This window comes from Maylandia zebra, linkage group LG3, assembly GCF_041146795.1.
Source record: "Maylandia zebra isolate NMK-2024a linkage group LG3, Mzebra_GT3a, whole genome shotgun sequence".
NCBI lineage: Eukaryota > Metazoa > Chordata > Actinopteri > Cichliformes > Cichlidae > Maylandia > Maylandia zebra.
This window is the reverse complement of record NC_135169.1, coordinates 46296739-46316502: the sequence shown is the minus strand read 5'-3', so window position 1 is coordinate 46316502 and position 19764 is coordinate 46296739. Positions and strand designations below refer to the sequence as shown.

Sequence of the window (19764 nt, the reverse complement as noted above, 5' to 3'; positions counted from 1 at the left end):
CTTCATCCAGGTGTCTGCTGGTTATCAGATGGAATTTTGTTTGGTTTAGTACAAAATTACCCCTCACCTTCTCTCCTGATTTGCTCAACATTATTAATCATTTTCTAGAGGACGGTTTAGTGACAGTCTTATCCATGTGAGAGCCCAATTCAACAGGTTTCTATTCTGATTCTCAAAGTCTACTGAGCAAAATTAACTTTTTGTACAAAACTCTAGTCACTTATGAGACAGGAGTTAGGTCAGTAGTAAGACATTTTTTTAACTGTCCTAATGGAATTGGGTTGCCATTTAATTAGTGCATTCTGAACTTACTGACCAGTCAAAACACTGGCAAAAAGCTTTGCTCTTCAAATTACACAGAGAGTTGGGGAAACCTGCAACAAACCTTATAAACAGTACATTTGCACTGAATGAATGTTTGAACCCCACATTCAATAACAACCACAGAACTCAGAGTTACCTCTCGTCTCCATACTGACTTGACCTGGCCTGTCTGTTTAAAAGGTACAGGAAAAAACTGAGTCACTGGTGAAGGACCTAAGATTCAGACTGGTTTTTGTTTGAACCCCACATTCAATAAGCAAATGTTCGTAAAGTAATTAGAAGCTGATTATCCGCTCAGTTTACCTATAGTGCAATATAATATAATTATATAATTACTCCAAGAGTCTATCCAGGTCCCAGTTAAGGTTCATGACTTAGCCAAGTCACTGGTGAAGCATCTAAGATTCAAAATGGGTTTTTTGTTGTTGTTTTTTAGCAATATGCTAAATAAGCATATGTTCAGAAACTAACTAGGGCCAATAATTGAAACTTTGTCATGTCCTTTAATAGGCTGTTCATGCTCAAAAGCCATCCAATGTGGCTGAATTAAAACAGTTTGGTAGAAATGGGTTTGCTACTTTAGCAATTTACCATTATTATGCCATTTTTGTTGCATCCAGGGTCCTCAGTTTAAAAAGAACTCTGCAGGAGACCCAGGTGGAAGCTTTAGAATCCTTTACTTTGGCAGAGTCACCATAGGCCAGTAGAGGTCATATTATTATAGTAATTCTGAAGCAACTCTTTTACTCTCAGGATTTTTATACTTAAGATAAATATTCTGTTCATCCCTGCACTCACGTAAGATACTTAGTCATATTTTGCCTATTACTCAGCTTTCTGACTTTCTCATGGATGAAGAAACAATAAACAGACATACATGTCAGTGACAGGCTCTGAAGCTACTCGTCATGTTACAGATCAGAGTTTCTGAGTTTGGGGCTGTTGGGATCTTTCCAAGACAAAAGAAAATATTGTATGTAAAAAAAAAAAAAAAAGATAGATCAATGCAACTTTCTCCTCAGAAGTTGTTCCATTTTCCAACTTCGTCAGAAGTGGCTCATGTGAGCTTTTTGCTACACAAGTGTGCAGCGTAAAGGCACCTTTGATTTTTTTTTTCATGCAGATAATTGAGGAGCTTACTCTGTGTAAAACAAGTAACACATTATTAGTTACCTGTGATCAGTAATGCATTAGATTACAGCGGTACAGAAAAAGTTCCTGCAAGTAGTTTGAGATGTGTTACATCAAGGGATGGGAATCAAGACCAGGTTTGCAGTAGTCCAGTTCCTTGGAACTGTAAGCCTGCCTGTCTGCTGATCGGACATATTGGTCCCCCTTGTATTTTTGCTACAATCAGATTTCAGTTTGTGTACTTAGGAGGAAAGTAATGACAGAGTCTGCAGCATGGATATTACTTTTGTTTTTGCCCGTGTATTCTGTGTTCCTTTATAATCTGAATCATAGTTTAGTTTAGCATTTTGTACAACTCAGGCTTGTTAGAGTACAGCCAAAAAGCTGCCTTCCTGTGTTACGCCTCGCCTCTAGAGCTCTAAATTTTGAGTCCATTGCCTACCACACAGCAGCATCATGAAATCTTTTCAAATCCCATTCCTAGTTATTCCTGACACTAATGTCCATATAGCAAAATGAGTATTCAATCATATAAGACATTAATATTAAACAGTTTATTAAAGGCGCTATTAGGGGGCTATACAAATATATAGTCCCTCAGACTTCACTTTTCCAACAGTCTATAATCGGTGGCTGGAATTCTTCACACATCCACCCTCTAATCTTTAAACATATTTCAAATAGTTGCGTTCACCTTTGTGCATTACACTGTATAAAATCCCCACTGACAGTGACATGTAAAGCGCTAAAATAATACACAAATAAAGTTGTATTATGGCTGACATATTGTTAAATTATAATAGAACTTACCTATTTCTTCCAAAAGTTTGACTTCCAAAAAGTGTTACTCAAACCGAGATACTGTGTGATATATTTTTTCCTGTACCTTTTAAACAGACAGGCCAGGTCAAGCCAGTATATAGCCGAGAGGTAACTCGGAGTTCTGTGGTTGTGCTTTAAATATGTCACATATTATCGTTTTTCTTCTCCTTCATCCAGGTGTCTGCTGGTTATCAGATGGAATTTTGTTTGGTTTAGTACAAAATTACCCCTCACCTTCTCTCCTGATTTGCTCAACATTATTAATCATTTTCTAGAGGACGGTTTAGTGACAGTCTTATCCATGTGAGAGCCCAATTCAACAGGTTTCTATTCTGATTCTCAAAGTCTACTGAGCAAAATTAACTTTTTGTACAAAACTCTAGTCACTTATGAGACAGGAGTTAGGTCAGTAGTAAGACATTTTTTTAACTGTCCTAATGGAATTTTATTTAATAATTCTATTGTTTTCAATCTAATTCTATTGTTTTCATTCAAATTCCATTGTTTGTTCTCAAATTCTGTTCGTTTCATTAAAATTCTGTCGTTTTCATGTTAATTCTGTTTTTTTGATTCTAATTCTGTTGTTTTCATTCAAATTCCGTTGTTTTCATTACAATTCTGTTCTTTTCATTCTATTTCCATTGTTTTGATTCAAATTCCATTGTTTGTTCTCAAATTCTGTTGTTTTCATTCAAATTCTGTCATTTTCATGTTAATTCTGTTCTGTTCATTCTAATTCCGTTGTTTTCATTCAAATTCTATTCATTTCATTCTAATTCCTTTCTTTTCATTGAAATTCCGTTGTTTTCATTCAAATGCTTTTGTTTTCATTCGAATTCTACTCTTTTTATTCAAATTCCATTGTTTGTTCTCAAATTCTGTTGTTTTCATTCAAATTCCGTCATTTTTATTTTAATTCTGTTGTTTTCATTCTAATTCCGTTGTTTTCATTCAAATTTTGTTCTGTTCATTCTAATTCCGTTGTTTTCATTCAAATCCTGTTCTTTTCATTCAAATTCCATTGTTTGTTTTAGAATTCTGTTGTTTTCATTCAAACTCTGTTCTGTACATTCTAATTCCGTTGTTTTCATTCAAATTCTATTCATTTAATTCTAGTTCCGTTCTTTTCATTGAAATTCCGTTGTTTTCATTCAAATGCTTTCGTTTTTAATCAAATTCTATTGTTTTCATTCAAATTCCATTGTTTGTTCTCAAATTCTGTTGTTTTCATTCAAATTCCGTCGTTTTCATGTTATTTCTGTTGTTTTCATTCTAATTCGGTTGTTTGTTTTAAACCTCCATTGTTTTCATTCAAATTCTGTTGTTTTCATTCAAATTATGTTCTGTTCATTCTAATTCCATTGTTTTCATTCAAATTCTATTCATTTCATTCTAATTCCGTTCTTTTCATTGAAATTCCGTTGTTTTCATTCACATGCATTTGTTTTCATTCTAATTCTACTCTTTTTCTTCACAATCCATTGTTTGTTCTCAAATTCTGTTGTTTTCATTCTAATTCCGTCATTTTCATTTTAATTCTGTTGTTTTAATTGAAGTTCCATTGTTTTCATTCAAATTCTGTTCTGTTCATTCGAATTCCATTGTTTGTTCTCAAATCCTGTTCGTTTCTTTAAAATTCTGTCGTTTTCATGTTAATTCTGTCGTTTTCATTCTAATTCTGTTGTTTTCATTCAAATTCCGTTGTTTTCATTCAAATTCTGTTCTTTTCATTCTATTTCCATTCTTTTGATTCAAATTCCATTGTTTGTTCTCAAATTCTGTTGTTTTCATTCAAATTCCATCGTTTTCATGTTAATTCTGTTGTTTTCATTCTAATTCTGTTGTTTGTTTTAAACCTCCATTGTTTTCATTCAAGTTCCGTTGTTTTCATTCAAATTCTGTTCTGTTCATTCTAATTTCATTGTTTTCATTCAAACTCTGTTCTGTACATTCTAATTCCGTTGTTTTCATTCAAATTCTATTCATTTAATTCTAGTTCCGTTCTTTTCATTGAAATTCCGTTGTTTTCATTCAAATTCTTTGGTTTTTAATCAAATTCTATTGTTTTCAATCTAATTCTATTGTTTTCATTCAAATTCCATTGTTTGTTCTCAAATTCTGTTGTTTTCATTCAAATTCCGTCGTTTTCATGTTAATTCTGTTGTTTTCATTCTAATTCTGTTGTTTGTTTTAAACCTCCATTGTTTTCATTCAAATTCTGTTCTTTTCATTCTATTTCCATTCTTTTGATTCAAATTCCATTGTTTGTTCTCAAATTCTGTTGTTTTCATTCAAATTCCGTCGTTTTCATGTTAATTCTGTTGTTTTCATTCTAATTCTGTTGTTTGTTTTAAACCTCCATTGTTTTCATTCAAATTCTGTTCCGGGCCCTGTTTCAGGAAGCCGGTTTAGAAAACTCAGAGTGACCCCGAACTGTCCAACTCGGAATATTCGGTTTCAGAAAGGCTGATAACAAGTAGTTCAGTCAACGCGGAGTTGCTTTAACCCCAAGTGAAGCGCGCGGACGAGGATACATAAAGCCCTGGGCCCTGTGCTTCGTACGTCGCTTACTACATCCAAGATCAAATGAAACATCCAAGACCAAACCATCGCGCTAACCGTGAGCGCGCTAATCCGGTTCCCCGAACACACCTGCTGTTGACGATTAGTACAGCTGGACGCAGTAATGTGACATCACTGGGTGTCGTAAAAGGGGCTACGCATCTGAAGGAAATTGCCTTCCCGGGTTTCCTCCGTGGCGTGAGCGATAAGCAGAGTTTTGTCCTTTCCTTCTAAGATTCCTAATTATTTAAAGTAACACTCAGGTATGCCATTCAGCTGGGTTAGTTACAGCGCCGGGAGCAGCTTGGGAGAACAAGGAAACAGAGACTGCTTTAGGTTGCCTTCCCAATCGACTCAAAGGTTTATTTGATACACAGCAGTTTATATAGATGAAAAAAAAGGTTCGTGTGTCAGCTTTCCCAGTTCAAACCGGTACAGACTAAATAAGGAAACGTCTTCCTGCCTTGTGAGCAAAGAAGTATCCTGTGTGTAGTTTATCAGTTCAGCTATAATTTATGATCATCCCAGCAAAATACACTCCTAGACATAAAATACAGAGTTCTTTCATTAGTGAATTCTGAAACGAACCACCTAGCCTTTAACGAGCCTTTTCCAGGAGATAAAGAAAAAGGGAGGATGGGAGTAAGGAAGTGGTCTCATCTCTGTGGTGTTTTCGACCTTGGGGTACCAGCTTGTGAGTCCTACACATTAATTCTTGGGTCACAGAGAAAGAGAAAAACAACTAGTAGTTGGGCCTTATTGAGTAACAGTTTTCCTGTATAAAACAATATCCTGTAAATGCTACTATGGTATCAAAATATCATAACAGCATCGATAGTGGAAACATTGATCGGCAACCCTCTGATTGGTCGGCGAAAATGTCGACGGAGCGCGCTCGGCTCGGTATTTTTCGGCAGCAGAGCAAGAACTCTTGAGTGAGGGATTTCAGGAGTTTCAGAGTTTAATCAGAACGCAAGGGAACACTGCAAAGGCTGCAAAAGCAAGGAGAGAGGGCTGGCAGAAAGTTGCTGACAAATTAAACTCGTAAGTAATTTAATAATAACAATAATAATGGAGTGGGTTTATATAGCGCTTTTCAAGGCACCCAAAGCGCTTTACAATGCCACTATTCAGTCACTCTCACATTCACACACTGGTGGAGGCAGCTACAGTTGTAGCCACAGCTGCCCTGGGGCAGACTGACAGAAGCCAGGCTGCCATATCGCGCCATCGGCCCCTCTGGCCAACACCAGTAGGCGGTAGGGTAGATTTATCATATCACACTATATTATCCAATATTATATTACATTATATTATATTATAATATGTTATATTATATCCCCTTTCACATTAGAGCCACAACAGGACCCACTAGAACATGGGAACAGGTAAAAGTGAAATATAAGAATATTCTACAGAATGGTAATATTTATCACTTATATTGCTTTTCGTCTCTTGGAAAGAGACCCTGAAATAATCTGTTTGTTTATAACAGCAACCAAGAAAAGGGCAGAGCAAAAAAAAAGACAGGTGGTGGTCCTGCACCCCCTCGTCAACAAGTTGGTTAAGTAAATAATATCCTCACGGGAAAATCGATATCTCTCTATGAGCACACTGTCGCGCTGAGCTAAAGGATCCTGTCTGTCCCGCAATATACGCTGAATTCTGAAAACTCTCCTTATCAATCTTGCACCTTCCGCAATGGGTGGCTCGCGTATACGGACAGGACATGGCTGCGACAGGCTTCCCAAATCCACCTTCGCTTTTATAGCCGTGGTCTCTCATCTTGATTACACAAAGTAATTTGCAATTACTACTCTGAAATATGAATTACATCTGTAATAATCACATACATGTAATAGAATGTTAATAGTACATTTCCCTTTTTAAGGAAATGACCTGTATCTATCTGTGTGAAATCAATAAATGGATCAAGTGCTGCATTGTCTTTAGTTACATTGATGTTATTTATTTATGGTGAAACAGTGGTGGAATATCGCTGTTGCTTTCGTATGAATGACGCGGGCATACCTGCGTGGCCGCGATCTAATCCTGTTTACATAAAGTAAACCTGCTCCCCAGCAGGTTTACGCTTACGGCTCTGTTGCTATGACAGCAAGTCCCGGATGGGCTTCGGGGAACCGAACGATCCAGGATCACGCGAAATCGTCAACAATCTCATCCAGCTAACTCACTTAGCGCGGTACGAAGAACAGGCCCCTGATCAGTGGAGCACAGATTAAGCGAGTCACCATGGAGACGGAGGGAAAGAAGGCGCGGTCAATGTATTTTACAGCGCTTGAGGCCGAAATTCTGATGGCAGCATATGCCGATAACATGCAAATTCCGCGGAAAAAAGTAACACAGCGATAGCTGCAAAAGAAAGTGAGCATGCATGGCAAAACATAGCCGACAGAGTCAATTCGTGAGTGTTAATTTAAACATTGATCTAGGGATTTCCACCCATTTAACACGTTATTTTATCATATGTTATTTTATTTGTTATTTTATACATTTTATTTTGTGACGTGATGTGAGCGCAGGTGCAACCCAACAGGCCCCAAACGTTCCTGGCAGCAAGTAAAAATGAAATATAAAAATATAGTCCAAACAGGTAAGGTGTAATTGTATTATGAGCCATAGTGCTTGGTCTGTTTGTCCGATGTAAATCAATTGCAGTTAGAGGCTACATTAATTTTCTGTCTGTAAGCACTTATTGAAATTATCTGAGCACATTACAAGTACATATTTGCTTACTCTGTATGCTCAAATGTGACCCGTTATAGCCAACAGAAAAAAAGCGGAGGCCCGAAAAACAGGTGGGGGTCCTCCACCACCACCACTCACAGAGGCTGAGCAGTTGGCCCTCAGCCAAAACAGTGGGCGCCCTGTGGCTGAAGGCATCTCTGTGGGGACATCCTCTGAGTCAATAACCCCGCAAGACACAAGTGCCTACATAGGGGGTAAATTCAAAATAATACATGATGTGCATACATCCTTTCTTCACAGTCACCTTTGCAGTGCTGCTCATTCATTTGATAAACTCTTCACCATAATGAATTTGTTTGTAGTGAAGTTATTTTCCTACTGATTTTGCCTTCCCTCAGTCTTGGTTGTCTTTGAGAGCATAATGACAATGAAGTGTAAGCTGAGTGCTATATGTTTGTTAATTGCCATTTGGTCCCTTGTAAGTTATAAGTGACCTGTATAAACCTCATATTCTATCAGTTGATGGTGATGGTGTACTGCATCTGGTGCAGCCTCCTGTTGAGCCAGACCAACATGCAGTTGTGAGTAATACTCCACAGATTATATGAGTTTACAGTAGAACAGCAATGTTGTTTATTTCTTTACTACAGGAAAATAATGAAGAAACATTGACAGCTGTTACAGAGGAGGAAGCAACAGAGACACTTTATGAGGTTTACATCTTTTAATACTTTGTGTACAGGAAACACAGGCGACCAATAAAGCCAGTTGAACAAAAAATCTGTTTATTCTTCTTTCAACATGTTGAGGTGATGGGTCAAAAGAAATGATTGTGACATATGGTGTCTCTGACTGCTCTTCCATCTTGTATGTCTGTGGGAGGGTCAGGATGTTCATGGTTTGGATCACTGCTGTTTGGTTCAGAAGGACAGTGTTCTCCTCTAATTGTGGCAATGTTGTGAAGAATCACACATGCCACAATAATGTCACATGCCCTTTCTGGGGTGACCCTGAGTCTTTGCAGGCACTGGAACCGGGCCTTAAGCATTCCGATAGTCATTTCAATTCTGGCTCTTGTCCTGCAATTAGCCAGATTATATCGCTGCTGTGGGCCCGGTTCAGGGTCAGAGTAAGGGGTAAGCAAATAGGGTAAACATGGATACCCCCTATCACCAAGCAAGTAGCCAGTGAACTCTCCTAAGACAGAAGGATACACTTCAGTTCAAATGTCCCTGAAGCAATTGGTCTTTATATATTTTAAAGTATTTTCAACTCACCATGTCCAAATTTTGTGCTCAGTGTACATTCACGGAATATTTGTGAGTCATGGACAGAGCCTGGCCACTTGGCTTCCACATTTGTGATAATGTTGGCAGCATCATATATGATCTTCACAGTGCAGAGAACACAAATTAGCATCCATTACTATGATGAAATAATTTGTTAGTTTGAAATGCTACAGGGAACTATGTACCTGTACATTAATGCTGTGGAAAGACTTCCTGTTCACATAGTCTCCTTCATTTACTGAAGGAGCAATGATTGGAATGTGAGTACCATCTATACAGCCAATCACGCCTGGGAACCCTGAAAATAAATGTAAAATTTAAGTAGTAGTTCAAGTATCACCACATCATAAATTAAGTTTTGGTCATCCTGATACCTGCAATTTTGTGGCATCCCTCTTTGATGAATCTTGTGGGTCTGTGACCGGGGAACACCACAAACGAGTACAGGAGACGTTTCAGTGCAACTGTAACATTCCTGACTGCCCGACAGACGGTAGCCTTGGAAACGTGCTCAGCTTCACCAATATTATACAGAAAGCTCCCGTTTGCAAAAAACCGAAGTGCAATACAAATAATATGTACAGAACTGAGAGCATGTCCGCGATGTGTCACATGCGTAATATATGGCCTGAGGATGTTATCCAAATAAATTATAGATTGTGCTGAGAAACGGTAACGTTCGCACAGACAATCATCAGGATATGATAAAATGTCCAAACGCGCTCTGATCACTCTCTCCCGGCGGAGAGCTCTGCGGAGAATTTGGGCTTCACGATCTACTGGCTCTTCAAGGAAGGGACACGCCATGTCTGACACTTCCTACTGTCAGGTTTCCGACAAAGGGGCGGAGACAGTCAGGGTTAGTTGTAGTAAACCTGCTAGGGGGCAGGTTAGCTTCACGGCGTGTGTCGTCATAGTGACTCACTCAGGCTTCAGCTGAACTCGCTTTGTGAAACCGAAAACCCAGAGTTTTCGTTAACTCAGGGTATACTTACTCAGTTTTTCCACTAAACCGGCTTCCTGAAACAGGGCCCTGTTCATTCTAATTCCGTTGTTTTCATTCAAATTCTATTCATTTCATTCTAATTCCTTTCTTTTCATTGCAATTCCGTTGTTTTCATTCAAATGCTTGTTTTCATTCGAATTCTACTCTTTTTATTCAAATTCCATTGTTTGTTCTCAAATTCTGTTGTTTTCATTCAAATTCCGTCATTTTTATTTTAATTCTGTTGTTTTCATTCAAGTTCCATTGTTTTCATTCAAATTCTGTTCTGGGCCCTATTTCAGGAAGCCGGTTTAGAGCAAAATCTGAGTAAGTATACCGTGAGTTAACGAAAACTCTGGGTTTTCGGTTTCACAAAGCGAGTTCAGCTGAAGCCTGAGTGAGTCACTATGACGACACACGCCGTGAAGCTAACCTGCCCCCTAGCAGGTTTACTACAACTAACCCTGACTGTCTCCGCCCCTTTGTCGGAAACCTGACAGTAGGAAGTGTCGGACATGGCCTGCCCCGTCCTTGAAGAGCCAGTAGATCGTGAAGCCCAAATCCTCCGCAGAGCTCTCCGCCGGGAGAGAGTGATCAGAGCGCGTGTGGACATTTTATCATTACCTGATGATTTTCTGTGCGAATGTTACCGTTTCTCAGCACAATCTATAAGTTATTTGGATAACATCCTCAGGCCATATATTACGCATGTGACACATCGCGGACATGCTCTCAGTTCTGTACATATTATTTGTATTGCACTTCGGTTTTTTGCAAACGGGAGCTTTCTGTATAATATTGGTGACGCTGAGCACGTTTCCAAGGCTACCGTCTGTCGGGCGGTCAGGAATGTTACAGTTGCACTGAAACGTCTCCTGTACTCGTCTGTGGTGTTCCCCGGTCATAGACCCACAAGATTTATCAAAGAGGGATGCCACAAAATTGCAGGTATCAGGATGACCAAAACTTAATTTATGATGTGGTGATACTTGAACTACTACTTAAATTTTACATTTATTTTCAGGGTTCCCAGGCGTGATTGGCTGTACAGATGGCACTCACATTCCAATCATTGCTCCTTCAGTAAATGAAGGAGACTATGTGAACAGGAAGTCTTTCCACAGCATTAATGTACAGGTACATAGTTCCCTGTAGCATTTCAAACTAACAAATTATTTCATTATAGTAATGGATGCTAATTTGTGTTCTCTGCACTGTGAAGATCATATATGATGCTGCCAACATTATCACAAATGTGGAAGCCAAGTGGCCAGGCTCTGTCCATGACTCACAAATATTCCGTGAATGTACACTGAGCACAAAATTTGGACATGGTGAGTTGAGAATACTTTAAAATATATAAAGACCAATTGCTTCAGGGACATTTGAACTGAAGTGTATCCTTCTGTCTTAGGAGAGTTCACTGGCTACTTGCTTGGTGATAGGGGGTATCCATGTTTACCCTATTTGCTTACCCCTTACCCTGACCCTGAACCGGGCCCACAGCAGCGATATAATCTGGCTAATTGCAGGACAAGAGCCAGAATTGAAATGACTATCGGAATGCTTAAGGCCCGGTTCCAGTGCCTGCAAGGACTCAGGGTCACCCCAGAAAGGGCATGTGACATTATTGTGGCATGTGTGATTCTTCACAACATTGCCACAATTAGAGGAGAACACTGTCCTTCTGAACCAAACATCAGCAGTGATCCAAACCATGAACATCCTGACCCTCCCACGGACATACAAGATGGAAGAGCAGTCAGAGACACCATATGTCACAATCATTTCTTTTGACCCATCACCTCAACATGTTGAAAGAAGAATAAACAGATTTTTTGTTCAACTGGCTTTATTGGTCGCCTGTGTTTCCTGTACACAAAGTATTAAAAGATGTAAACCTCATAAAGTGTCTCTGTTGCTTCCTCCTCTGTAACAGCTGTCAATGTTTCTTCATTATTTTCCTGCAGTAAAGAAATTAACAACATTGCTGTTCTACTGTAAACTCATATAATCTGTGGAGTATTAAGAGTACTCACAATTGCATGTTGGTCTGGCTCAACAGGAGGCTGCACCAGATGCAGTACACCATCACCATCAACTGATAGAATATGAGGTTTATACAGGTCACTTATAACTTACAAGGGACCAAATGGCAATTAACAAACATACCAAGCACCTTACACTTCATTGTCATTATGCTCTCAAAGACAACCAAGACTGAGGGAAGGCAAAATCAGTAGGAAAATAACTTCACTACAAAATAATCCATTATGGTAAAGAGTTTATCAAATGAATGAGCAGCACTGCAAAGGTGACTGTGAAGAAAGGATGTATGCACATCATGTATTATTTTGAATTTACCCCCTATGTAGGCACTTGTGTCTTGCGGGGTTATTGACTCAGAGGATGTCCCCGCAGAGATGCCTTCAGCCACAGGGCGCCCACTGTTTTGGCTGAGGGCCAACTGCTCAGCCTCTGTGAGTGGTGGTGGTGGAGGACCCCCACCTGTTTTTCGGGCCTCCGCTTTTTTTCTGTTGGCTATAACGGGTCACATTTGAGCATACAGAGTAAGCAAATATGTACTTGTAATGTGCTCAGATAATTTCAATAAGTGCTTACAGAAAGAAAATTAATGTAGCCTCTAACTGCAATTGATTTACATCGGACAAACAGACCAAGCACTATGGCTCATAATACAATTACACCTTACCTGTTTGGACTATATTTTTATATTTCATTTGTACTTGCTGCCAGGAACGTTTGGGGCCTGTTGGGTTGCACCTGCGCTCACATCACGTCACAAAATAAAATGTATAAAATAAAAAATTAAATAAAATATAATAAAATAACGTGTTAAATGGGTGGAAATCCCTAGATCAATGTTTAAACTAACACTCACGCACTGACTCTGTCGGCTTTGTTTTGCCATGCATGCTCCCTTTCTTTTGCAGCTGAGGCTGTGTTACTTTTTTTCCGCGGAATTTGCATGTTATCGGCATATACTGCCATCAGTATTTCGGCGTCAAGCGCTGTAAAATACATTGACCGCGCCTTCTTTCCCTCCGTCTCCATGGTGACTCGCTTAATCTGTGCTCCACTAATCAGGGCTTTATGTGTCCTCGTGCGTGCGCTTAACTTGGGGTTAAAGCAACTCCGCGTTGACTGAACTAATTGTTATCAGCCTTTCTGAAACCGAATATTCCGAGTTGGACAGTTCGGGGTTACTCAACCCTGAGTATCGTTTTTCACTCTGAGTTTTCTAAACCGGATTCCTGAAATAGGGCCCTGTTCATTCAAATTCCGTTGTTTTCATTCAAGCTCTGTTCTGTTCATTCTAATTCCATTGTTTTCATTCAAATTCTATTCATTTCATTCTAATTCCGTTGTTTTCATTCAAATTTTGTTCTGTTCATTCTAATTCCGTTGTTTTCATTCAAATTCTGTTCTTTTCATTCAAATTCCATTGTTTGTTCTCAAATCCTGTTCATTTCATTAAAATTCTGTTGTTTTCATGTTAATTCTGTTGTTTTCATTCTAATTCTATTGTTTGTTTTAAACTTCCATTGTTTTCATTCAAATTCTGTTGTTTTCATTCAAATTCTGTTGTTTGTTTAAAACGTCCATTGTTTTCATTCAAATTCCGTTGTTTTCATTCTAATTGTGTTGTTTTCATGCAAATGATTTTGTTTTTCATCAGATTCTGTTGTTTTCATTCAAATTCAATCATTTTCATTTTAATTCTGTTCTTTTCATTCTAATTCTACTTTTTTTATTCAAATTCCATTGTTTGTTCTCAAATTCTATTGTTTTCTTTAAAATTCCGTCGTTTTCATGTTAAGTTCGTTGTTTTCATTCTAATTCTGTTGTTTGTTTTAAAACACCCTTGTTTTCATTCAAATTCTGTTGTTTTCATTCAAATTCCATTGTTTTGATTCAAATTCTGTTCTGTTCATTCAAATTCTATTGTTTTGATTCAAATTCTGTTCTTTTCATTCAAATTCCATTGTTTGGATTCAAATTCTGTTCTATTCATTCTAATTCCGTTGTTTTCATTCAAACTCTGTTCTGTACATTCTAATTCCGTTGTTTTCATTCAAATTTCGTTGTTTTCGTTCCGATTCTATTCATTTCATACTAATTCCGTTCTTTTCATTGAAATTCCGTTGTTTTCCTTCAAATGCTTCTTTTTTCATTGTAATTCTACTCTTTTTATTCAAATTCCATTGTTTGTTCTCAAATTCTGGTGTTTTCATTCAAATTCCGTCATTTTTATTCTAATTCTGTTGTTTGTTTTAAACTTCCATTGTTTTCATTCAAATTCTGTTTTTTTCATTCAAATTCCATTGTTTTGATTCAAATCCTGTTCTGTTCATTCTAATTTCATTGTTTTCATTCAAACTCTGTTCTGTACATTCTAATTCAGTTTTTTTTTCTAATTCCGTTCTTTTCATTCAAATTCCGATATTTTCATTCAAATGCTTCTGTTTTCATTCTAATTCTAATCTTTTTATTCAAATTCCATTGTTTGTTCTCAAATTCCATTGTTTTCGTTCAAATTCTTTGGTTTTTGATCAAATTCTGTTGTGTTCATTCAAATTCCGTTGTTTTCATTCAAATTCCATTGTTTGTTCTCAATTCTGTTCTTTTCATTGAAATTCCGTTATTTTCATTCAAATGCTTTTGTTTTCATTCTAATTCTACTCTTTTTGTTCAAATTCTATTGTTTGTTTTAGAACTCTGTTGTTTTCATTCAAACTCTGTTCTATACATTTCAGTTCTGTTGTTTTCATTCAAACTCTGTTCTGTACATTCTCATTTCGTTGTTTTCATTCAAATTCTGTTTTTTTCATTCTAATTCTGTTGTTTTCATGCAAATTATTTTGTTTTTCATCAAATTCTGTTGTTTTCATTCAAAGTCCGTTGTTTTCAATCTAATTCTGTTCTTTTCATTCTATTTCCATTCTTTTGATTCAAATTCCGTTGTTTGTTCTCAAATTCTGTTGTTTTCATTAAAATTCTGTTGTTTTCATGTTAATTCCGTTGTTTTCATTCTAATTCTGTTGTTTGCTTTAAACTTCCATTGTTTTCATTCTAATTCTGTTGTTTTCATTCAAATTCCATTGTTTTGATTCAAATTCTGTTCTTTTCATTCAAATTCTGTTCTTTTCTTTCAAATTCCATTGTTTGTTCTCAAATTCTGTTCGTTTCATTGAAATTCCGTTGTTTTCATTCAAACTCTGTTCTGTACATTCTCATTTCATTGTTTTGATTCAAATTCCGTTTTTTTCATTCTAATTCTGTTGTTTTCATGCAAATTATTTTGTTTTTCATCAAATTCTGTTGTTTTCATTCAAAGTCCGTTGTTTTCAATCTAATTCTGTTCTTTTCATTCTATTTCCATTCTTTTGATTCAAATTCCGTTGTTTGTTCTCAAATTCTGTCGTTTTCATGTTAATTCCGTTGTTTTCATTCTAATTCTGTTATTTGTTTAAACCTCCATTGTTTTCATTCAAATTCTGTTGTTTTTATTCAAATTCCATTGTTTTTTATTCAAATTCTGTTCTGTTCATTCAAATTCCATTGTTTTCATTCAAATTCCCTGGTTAAGAAAGCCCGTCAGCGTCTCTTCTTCCTCAGAAGACTTAGAGACTTCCATCTGCCACTGAAGGTGCTCAAGAACTTCTACTCCTGCACCATCGAGAGCGTCCTGACGTCAAACATCTGCACCTGGTTTGGGAACAGCACCAAGCAGGACAGACGAGATCTGCAAAGGGTGGTGCGCTCGGCAGAACGCATCATTCAATCAGAGCTCCCTGACCTGCTGTCCATCTACACCAAGCGGTGCAAGTCCAAAGCTAGGAAGATTATGATGGACCTCTCCCATCCCAACAATGGACTCTTCTCACTGTTGAGGTCTGGGAAGCGCTTCCGCTCCCTTAAGGCCAAAACAGAGAGAATGAGGAGGAGCTTCTTCCCCCAGGCTATTCGGGCCCTGAACCAGGTGTAGGACTGGACTCTCCCAAACACGTCACTATAAGACTGGACTCTCACACACGTCACCACACGCACCACCACACATTTCCTATAATCCTATAATTCCTATAATTTATAATCCTTATCTTTATAATCTCTTCTGCTATTTGCACATTCTTTACTGTAAATTCCTAAGTTAATTTGTAAATTTTTGTAGTAAATTGTAAATATTGTAAAACTTTTCTTCTGTCATTTAATGGTCGGGCATTGTACAGCTACAAGCATTTCACCCCCATGTCATACTGTGTATGGTTGTGTGTGTGTGACAAATAAAATTTGAATTTGAATTTGAAAATTCTGTTCTGTTCATTCAAATTCTACTCTTTTTATTCAATTTGCATTATTTGTTCTCAAATTCCATTGTTTTCATTCAAATTCCATTGTTTGTTCTCAAATTCTGTTGTTTTCATTCAAATTCCATCGTTTTCATTTTAAAGAAGGGTATCAAAAAAGCCAAACACCATTACAAAAAGAAGGTAGAAGAACACTTCTTCAACTCCAGCCCCCGACGCATGTGGCAAGGACTCCAGACCATTACAGACTACAGGATCACCAAACCCTCCCCCGCATCCTCTGATGTCTCCTTCCTCAACGAGCTCAACAACTTTTATGCTCGTTTTGAGCGAGGGAACCCCACAACCACAACCAAAGCAGACGTGACGCCAGACCACCAACCTCTGACTCTCTCCCCCACCGATGTAGGAGCGGTGCTGTGCAGGATCAATGTCCACAAGGCTGCAGGCCCTGATGGCATCCCCGGGCGTGTTCTCAGAGCGTGTTCTGGGGAGCTTGCAGGAGTGCTCACAGACATATTCAACCTGTCCTTGGCCCACGCTGTGGTACCGGCCTGCTTCAAATCCACCCCCATCATCCCGATACCCAAAAACTTCAACCCATCTAAGTAAGTAAGTAAGTAAAATTTATTTATATAGCACATTTCACAGATAAAAATCACAAAGTGCTTTACAGTAAGATCAGACATACAAGTTAAAATTAATTAAATTAGTTAAAAGCCCGTTTGTATAAAAATGTCTTCAGCTGCTTTTTAAAGGAGTCAGTAGAGTCTAGACAGCGTAAAGACAACGGCAGAGAGTTCCACAGCCTAGGTGCCAGTGCCTGAAAAGCCCGATCCCCACGTGTTTTAAATCTCTTACGTGGGACCACCAGTAGCCTCTGACCTGAAGACCTAAGTGCTCGGGATGAAGCATGAGGTTTCAACAGGTCAGAGATATACTGGGGAGCTTCACCATGCAGAGCTCTAAAAGTTACAACTAAAATTTTAAAATGAACCCTAAAATTTACAGGCAACCAATGAAGAGAAGCCAAATCTAGCCTCAATGACTACCGCCCAGTAGCACTCACCCCCATCATCACTAAGTGCTTAGAGCAGCTGGTCCTAGCACACTTCAAATCCTGTCTCCCACCCACCCTGAACCCCCACCAATTCGCATACCGCCAGAACAGGAGCACAGAGGATGCAGTCTCCATCGCACTGCACTCTGTCCTCTCACACCTGGACAACAACAACACCTACGCCAGAATGCTGTTTATAGACTTCAGTTCAGCATTCAATACAATCCACCCCTCACAACTCATCAGGAAACTGACAGACCTGGGCATCAGTTCCCTCATCTGCAAATGGTTACTGGACTTCCTGACCAACTGCCCCCAACATGTCCGGCTGGATAAGCACTGCTCATCTACAATCACAATGAACACTGGTGTACTTCAAGGCTGTGTGATGAGCCCTTTCCTCTACTCCCTCTTCACCCACGACTGCAGACCTGCTGATGGTTCTAACACCATCATTAAGTTTGCAGATGACACCACGGTGATTGGCCTCATCACTGACAACGATGAGGCTGCCTACAGGGAGGAGGTGGATCGTCTGGCTGAGTGGTGCGACAGAAACAACCTGCTGCTTAACACCGAGAAGACCAAGGAGCTCATCGTGGACTACAGGAGGAATGCTGACCCACATCCACCCATCTACATTAAGGGGACGGCCGTGGAGTGTGTGAGCAGCTTCAAGTTCCTGGGAGTCCACATCTCCGAGGACCTCACCTGGATGACCAACTGCTCCAAGCTGGTCAAAAAGGCTCACCAGCACCTCTTCTTGAGGACTCTGAGGAAGAACCACCTGTCCTCAGACATCCTGGTGAACTTCTATTGCTGCACCATCAAGAGCATCCTGACCAACTGTATAACAGTCTGGTATGGGAACTGCTCTGCCTCGGACCGGAAGGCGTTGCAGAGGGTCGTGAAAACTGCCCAGCGCATCACCGGAGCACCACTTCCTACCATAAAGGACATCTGCAGGAAGCGGTGTCTGAAAAGGGCTGGGAAAATCATCAAAGACCCCAGTCACCCATCACATGGACTCTTCACCCTCCTGCCCTCTTGGAGGCGCTACAGGAGCCTCCGGACTAAGACCACCAGGTACCGGAACAGCTTCTTCCCCACAGCTGTCAGACTCCTGAACTCTGCCTCCTGACATCTGACCCACGTTAACACATGGACTGGACATACACACACCCACAACCACCTACACACACACACAATGGACAACTGTACCCTCAAACACACAATAATAACATGGACTGAACCACCACTCACAACCACTAGCACTTTACAGGGAGTGAAGAATTATTAGGCAAATGAGTATTTTGTCCACATCATCCTCTGCATGCATGTTGTCTTACTCCAAGTTGTATAGGCTCGAAAGCCTACTACCAATTAAGCATATTAGGTGATGTGCATCTCTGTAATGAGAAGGGGTGTGGTCTAATGACATCAACACCCTATATCAGGTGTGCATAATTATTAGGCAACGTCCTTTCCTTTGGCAAAATGGGTCAAAAGAAGGACTTGACAGGCTCAGAAAAGTCAAAAATAGTGAGATATCTTGCAGAGGGAGGCAGCAGTCTCAAAATTGCAAAGCTTCTGAAGCGTGATCATCGAACAATCAAGCGTTTCATTCAAAATAGTCAACAGGGTCGCAAGAAGCGTGTGGAAAAACCAAGGCGCAAAATAACTGCCCATGAACTGAGAAAAGTCAAGCGTGCAGCTGCCAAGATGCCACTTGCCACCAGTTTGGCCATATTTCAGAGCTGCAACATCACTGGAGTGCCCAAAAGCACAAGGTGTGCAATACTCAGAGACATGGCCAAAGTAAGAAAGGCTGAAAGACGACCACCACTGAACAAGACACACAAGCTGAAACGTCAAGACTGGGCCAAGAAATATCTCAAGACTGGTTTTTCTAAGGTTTTATGGACTGATGAAATGAGAGTGAGTCTTGATGGGCCAGATGGATGGGCCCGTGGCTGGATTGGTAAAGGGCAGAGAGCTCCAGTCTGACTCAGAAGCCAGCAAGGTGGAGGTGGAGTACTGGTTTGGGCTGGTATCATCAAAGATGAGCTTGTGGGGCCTTTTCGGGTTGAGGATGGAGTTAAGCTCAACTCCCAGTCCTACTGCCAGTTTCTGGAAGACACCTTCTTCAAGCAGTGGTACAGGAAGAAGTCTGCATCCTTCAAGAAAAACATGATTTTCATGCAGGACAATGCTCTATCACACGCGTCCAAGTACTCCACAGCGTGGCTGGCAAGAAAGGGTATAAAAGAAGAAAAACTAATGACATGGTCACCTTGTTCACCTGATCTGAACCCCATTGAGAACCTGTGGTCCATCATTAAATGTGAGATTTACAAGGAGGGAAAACAGTACACCTCTCTGAACAGTGTCTGGGAGGCTGTGGTTGCTGCTGCACGCAATGTTGATGGTGAACAGATCAAAACACTGACAGAATCCATGGATGGCAGGCTTTTGAGTGTCCTTGCAAAGAAAGGTGGCTATATTGGTCGCTGATTTGTTTTTGTTTTGTTTTTCAATGTCAGAAATGTATAT

General features: G+C 39.4%; 1 long non-coding RNA gene across 1 annotated transcript; it reads left to right on the top strand.

Moving 5' to 3' along the window:
- The first annotated feature begins 10417 nt into the window (after positions 1 to 10417).
- LOC143417118 (uncharacterized) lies at positions 10418 to 11431 on the top strand. Its single transcript, XR_013097332.1, has 3 exons — positions 10418 to 10959; positions 11045 to 11156; positions 11237 to 11431. It is a non-coding gene; the product is annotated as an uncharacterized LOC143417118 (long non-coding RNA).
- Positions 11432 to 19764: the final 8333 nt, after the last annotated feature.